Source organism: Elephas maximus, chromosome 13 (genome assembly GCF_024166365.1).
Source record: "Elephas maximus indicus isolate mEleMax1 chromosome 13, mEleMax1 primary haplotype, whole genome shotgun sequence".
In the NCBI taxonomy this organism is placed as follows: Eukaryota; Metazoa; Chordata; class Mammalia; order Proboscidea; family Elephantidae; genus Elephas; species Elephas maximus.
This window is the reverse complement of record NC_064831.1, coordinates 30,350,523-30,356,955: the sequence shown is the minus strand read 5'-3', so window position 1 is coordinate 30,356,955 and position 6,433 is coordinate 30,350,523.

Genomic DNA, 6,433 nt, shown 5'->3' with positions numbered 1-6,433 from the left:
GATGTTCTGTCCTTCGTCAAAAGTGGTGTATTGAAGTCTCCTACTACTATTGTGGAACTGTCTATTTCTCTTTTCAATGCTGTTAGAGTTTGTTTTATGTATTTTCGAGCCCTCTCATTGGTGTGTATATATATTATGGCTATATCCTCCTGGTGGATTGACCCTTTAATCACTATATAACATCCTTCCTTATCTTTTATGGTGGATTTTACCTTAAAGTCTATTTTATCAGAGATTAATATTGACACTCCTGCTCTTTTTTTTTTTTTGATTATTGTTTGCTTCATATATATTTTTCCACCCTTTGAGTCTTAGTTTGTTTATGTCTTTGTGTCTAAGGTGTGTCTCTTGTAGAACAGCATATTAATGAGTCATATTTTTTAATCCATTCTTCTACTCTCTCTCTTTACTGGTACATTTAAGCCATTTACATTCAGTGTGATTATAGATAGGTATGAGTTTACTGCTGTCATTTTGTTACACTTTTTTGTGGTGGGGATTGTTCATTCTGCTTAATTTTCTATGTTGAGTTCTTTTTGTTTGTGGATTTTCTTTTCATTTCTTTCATTGTTGTTGACTTTGTGTTTACTGAGCCTTTATGCTTTTCTTCTTTTTTATTTTGATGAGTAGGTTTGTTAACTTTCTTTGTGGTTACGTTGAAATTTACCTTCATCTTCTTAAGTTTAAACCAATCTTTTATTTCTTGATATCCCCTTGACTTCCTCTCCATATGAAAGTTCTGTGGCTATATCATCTATTCCCTCTTTTTTTTTGTTTTGACATTGTCATCATTTACAGATTGACATCTCTGGTTCCCTCTTTATCTGGGTTGGTATCTGGCTGGTGCTGTCCTAATCTCAGGTTGTTGTCTGAGGTTGTTGGTTCTCTATCCAAAGAATTCACTGTAATATTTCTTGTAAGTTTGATCTGGATTTTGTAAATTCCCTTAATTTCTGTTTATCTGGAAATGTCCTAATTTCATCATCGTATTTGTTTATGTTTTCCTTGGTTTTGTCTGTGTTTTCCTTGATCTCTTGGAGAGCCCTGTATATTAGTCTTTTGAATTCCTTTGCCATTTCTTCCTCTGGAAGGTTTTCTGGTTCTTTATTTTGGTCACTTGCTAGAGTCATCTTGTCCTGCTTCTTAGATGATTTGATATTGTCTGTTGTCTCTGAGGCATCAAGAATTTATTGTATTTATTTATTTATCATATGTTTGTTTGCTGCATCCTGAATTTTTTATCTATTTATTTTTTGTTTAAATATATCCAAGTCAGCTAGGCGTGTGTGCTACTTTGGTTGCTAATCTGGCCACATTGAAGTTTTCACCTCCTGTCTCCAGGTGGTGAGGTAGCAACTGTGTGTGTGAGTGCAGGTCTCTGTTCGCTGGTCTTGTGGGGCTGCTGAGCATGTAGCTGGCATTTCTGGTGAGGTAATGTATCTGCCCAGCTGGTTACCTGGCTGTGGGTGCAGGAGGCATTCTCCTAGTCACTGGGTTAGGTGCTTTGTGTGTGCTTCACCAATTGCCAGGTGATCGAGGTGAGGGTGCCTGAATCATCAGTCACTGGGTGGGTGGTGAGGAAACTCTCACTAATGGTCCTGGGCTGGCAGGGTTGCATGAGGGTGTCTGGAGCAGACACAAGCCTCCAGTTGCAGGGGGCTGTGATGCAGGGGGTGAGGCAGAAGGAATGTCACCTGTCCACGGGTGGCCAGTTGGAGGACATGTCCCTGTTCACTAGAGTGTGTCGTGGAAGAAGTCGTGCAGTCAATATTTGGGCCCCCAGGTTAGGTGGCTGGAGGGAGTGGGAGACACCGCTGGCACTGTAAGAGGTACTGCAGAACCGTGGGCCCCTAGTATGTGTGGCTGAGCAAAAGGGCAGATGCCTCCAGTCTGCGGGCTCCCAGCTTAGGGAGTGGGCAGTGGAGGTTGCTGCCACACTGTGACCATGTGTGAGAAGGGGGGATGGTGAGGAGGGTGGGGGGCCCCTTGGGCCTGAAGACCTCCAGCACAGGGGCCTGGGGTGGCTGCAGTGGGTGGAGTGCATGCACTTAACTTTCCCAATGTGGGGAGCACTCTTGCCTGGCTCTAGACGTGAGAACAGAGTTGCTCCTGCTTGGCTGCACCAGGTGATGCCACTGCTCCCACAGATGGTTCTAGAATCTGGAAAGTGGGTGAGCTGATGGAGCCATAGGAAGAGAGGCAACACAATGCTTTGGAATTTGGAATTCTGTACCCTTGTGAAATAGTCCTGTTTATCTCCTTGTACTGCACCTCCTTACCTGGAAATGTACACAAACATACACACACACACACAGACCCCTTAGGCAGAGCATTAAGAAGGAAGACTTCTTGTCTCCCTCTTTTACCTGGCACTTCTCAGGTTCCCAGGAATCAATGACCCATTTCCACTCTCTCAGGTTTATTGCAGCATGCCTGGGTCTGTCCAGGAAGGGGCTGCCAGGATATTGCTTACTCCTCTGGCAGGGAAGAGTCAACCCACCAAGGACAATTCATGTAACTTCTGACTGTCTGAGGTTGTCAAAGCGTGTGGTTGACCATTGGAACTTCTGTGACTTATTCTCCCTGAAGATGCCATCTGTGACTCTAAGGCCTTCTCCATGGGAAGCAAGTCCCTGACTGTGCTTCTGTCATCTTCTCAAGCCAAGTTCAGTCCATTTTATTCTCAGACATACAAATGTGGGCAACTGGTCAGGGGCCTCCCATGGATTCCAGAGCATGGTCCCGGGTGTTCTGTCAATGGCAATTCTCTCTTTCATTGATAAGAACATTGATGCTAGCATGGCATACATCTACTTCTTTGCCTTTATTTATTTTGAATGTTGGTTCTAACATGCCATTTGCAGGAACCACAAAGGCTCTTCAAAAAGAGATAACAGGAGGGCGGAGCCAAGATGGCGGACTAGGCAGACGCTACCTCGGATCCCTCTTACAACAAAGACACAGAAAAACAAGTGAATCGATCACATACATAACAATCTACAAACCCTGAACAACAAACACAGATTTAGAGACGGAGAACGAACTAATACGGGGAAGCAGCGATTGTTTCCAGAGCCTGGAGCCAGCGTACCAGTCAGGTACGGCATGAGCACAGAGAGCTGCTCCACCCCCATGAACTAACCCCGGGAGGGGGACCAGCCGGTTCCGCGGGCAGCGTGGGACGCAGCCAGTAGGAGAAGTCCCCGGAAGGCAGTGACTGGTCTTGGAGCAGGAAGAGCAGTGTCCCAGCCCGGTAACCGTCCTGCCGGGATTTGGACTGGACGCAGCAGATTTTCTGGAAAAACTAGTTTCCCAGTGATGGCTCGGAGACAACAATCCATATCAAACCACTTAAAGAAGCAGACCATGACAGCTTCTCCAAGCCCCCAAACAAAAGAATCAAAATCTTTCCCAAATGAAGATACAATCCTGGAATTATCAGATACAGAATATAAAAAACTAATTTACAGAATGCTTAAAGATATCACAAATGAAATTAGGATAACTGCAGAAAAAGCCAAGGAACACACCGATAAAACTGTTGAAGAACTCAAAGAGATTATGCAAGAACATAGTGGAAAAATTAATAAGTTGCAAGAATCCATAGAGAGACAACATGTAGAAATCCAAAAGATTAACAATAAAATTACAGAATTAGACAGCGCAATAGGAAGTCAGAGGAGCAGACTCGAGCAATTAGAATGCAGACTGGGACATCTGGAGGACCAGGGAATCCATACCAATATAGCTGAAAAAAAATCAAATAAAAGAATTAAAAAAAATGAAGAAACCCTAAGAATTATGTGGGACTCTATCAAGAAGGATAACCTGCGGGTGATTGGAGTCCCAGAACAGAGAGGGGGGACAGAAAACACAGAGAAAATAGTTGAAGAACTCCTGACACAAAACTTCCCTGACATCATGAAAGACGAAAGGATAGCTATCCAAGATGCTCATCAAACCCCATTTAAGATTGACCCAAAAAGAAAAACACCAAGACATATTATCATCAAACTCACCAAAACCAAAGATAAACAGAAAATTTTAAAAGCAGCCAGGGAGAAAAGAAAGGTTTCCTTCAAGGGAGAATCAATAAGAATAAGTTCAGACTACTCAGCAGAAACCATGCAGGCAAGAAGGGAATGGGACGACATATACAGAACACTGAAGGAGAAAAACTGCCAGCCAAGGATCATATATCCAGCAAAACTCTCTCTGAAATATGAAGGCGAAATTAAGATTTTTACAGATAAACACAAGTTTAGAGAATTTGCAAAAACCAAACCAAAGCTACAAGAAATACTGAAGGATATTGTTTGGTCAGAGAACCAATAATATCAGATATCAACACAACACAAGGCCACAAAACAGAACGTCCTGATATCAACTCAAATAGGGAAATCTCAAAAACAAACAAATTAAGATTAATTAAAAAAAAAATACACATAACAGGGAATCATGGAACTCAATAGGTAAAAGATCAAAATAATCAAAAAGAGGGACTAAATACAGGAGGCATAGAACTGCCATATGGAGAGTGATACAAGGCGATATAGAACAATACAAGTTAGGTTTTTACTTAGAAAAATAGGGGTAAATAATCAGGTAACCACAAAAAGGTATAACAACTCTAAAACTCAAGATAAAAGCTAAGAAAAACATAACGACTCAACTAGCATAAAGTCAAACACTATGAAAATGAGGATCTCACAATTTACTAAGAAAAACGCCTCAGCACAAAAAAGTATGTGGAAAAATGAAATTGTCAACAACACACATAAAAAGGCATCAAAATGACAGCACTAAAAACTTACTTGTCTATAATTACCCTGAATGTAAATGGACTAAATGCACCAATAAAGAGACAGAGAGTCACAGACTGGATAAAGAAACACGATCCATCTATATGCTGCCTACAAGAGACACACCTTAGACTTAGAGACACAAACAAACTAAAACTCAAAGGATGGAAAAAAGTATATCAAGCAAACAATAAGCAAAAAAGAAGAGGAGTAGCAATATTAATTTCTGACAAAATAGACTTTAGACTTAAATCCACCACAAAGGATAAAGAAGGACACTATATAATGATAAAAGGGACAATTGACCAGGAAGACATAACCATATTAAATATTTATGCACCCAATGACAGGGCTGCAAGATACATAAATCAAATTTTAAAAGAATTGAAAAGTGAGATAGATACCTCCACAATTATAGTAGGAGACTTCAACACACCACTTTCGGAGAAGGACAGGACATCCAGTAAGAAGCTCAATAGAGACACGGAAGATCTAATTACAACAATCAACCAGCTTGACCTCATTGACTTATACAGAACTCTCCACCCAACTGCTGCAAAATATACTTTTTTTTCTAGCGCACATGGAACATTCTCTAGAATAGACCACATATTAGGTCATAAAACAAACCTTTGCAGAGTCCAAAACATCGAAATATTACAAAGCATCTTCTCAGACCACAAGGCAATAAAACTAAAGATCAATAACAGAAAAACTAGGGATAAGAAATCAAATACTTGGAAAATGAACAATACCCTCCTGAAAAAAGACTGGGTTATAGAAGACATCAAGGAGGGAATAAGGAAATTCATAGAAAGCAACGAGAATGAAAATACTTCCTATCAAAACCTCTGGGACACAGCAAAAGCAGTGCTCAGAGGCCAATTTATATCAATAAATGCACACATACAAAAAGAAGAAAGAGCCAAAAGCAGAGAACTGTCCCTACAACTTGACCAAATAGAAACTGAGCAACAAAAGAATCCATCAGGCACCAGAAGAAAACAAATAATAAAAATTAGAGCTGAACTAAATGAATTAGAGAGCAGAAAAACAATTGAAAGAATTAACAAAGCCAAAAGCTGGTTCTTTGAAAAAATCAACAAAATTGATAAACCATTGGCTAGACTGACTAAAGAAATACAGGAAAGGAAACAAATAACCCGAATAAGAAACGAGAAGGACCACATCACAACAGAACCAAATGAAATTAAAAGAATCATTTCAGATTATTACGAAAAATTGTACTCTAACAAATTTGAAAACCTAGAAGAAATGGATGAATTCCTGGAAAAACACTACCTACCTAAACTAACACATTCAGAAGTAGAACAACTAAATAGACCCATAACAAAAAAAGAGATTGAAATGGTAATCAAAAAACTCCCAACAAAAAAAAGCCCTGGCCCGGACGGCTTCACTGCAGAGTTCTACCAAACTTTCAGAGAAGAGTTAACACCACTACTTCTGAAGGTATTCCAAAGCATAGAAAATGACGGAATACTACCCAACTCATTCTATGAAGCCACCATCTCCCTGATACCAAAACCAGGTAAAGACATAACAAAAAAAGAAAATTATAGACCTATATCCCTCATGAACATTGATGCAAAAATCCTCAACAAAATTCT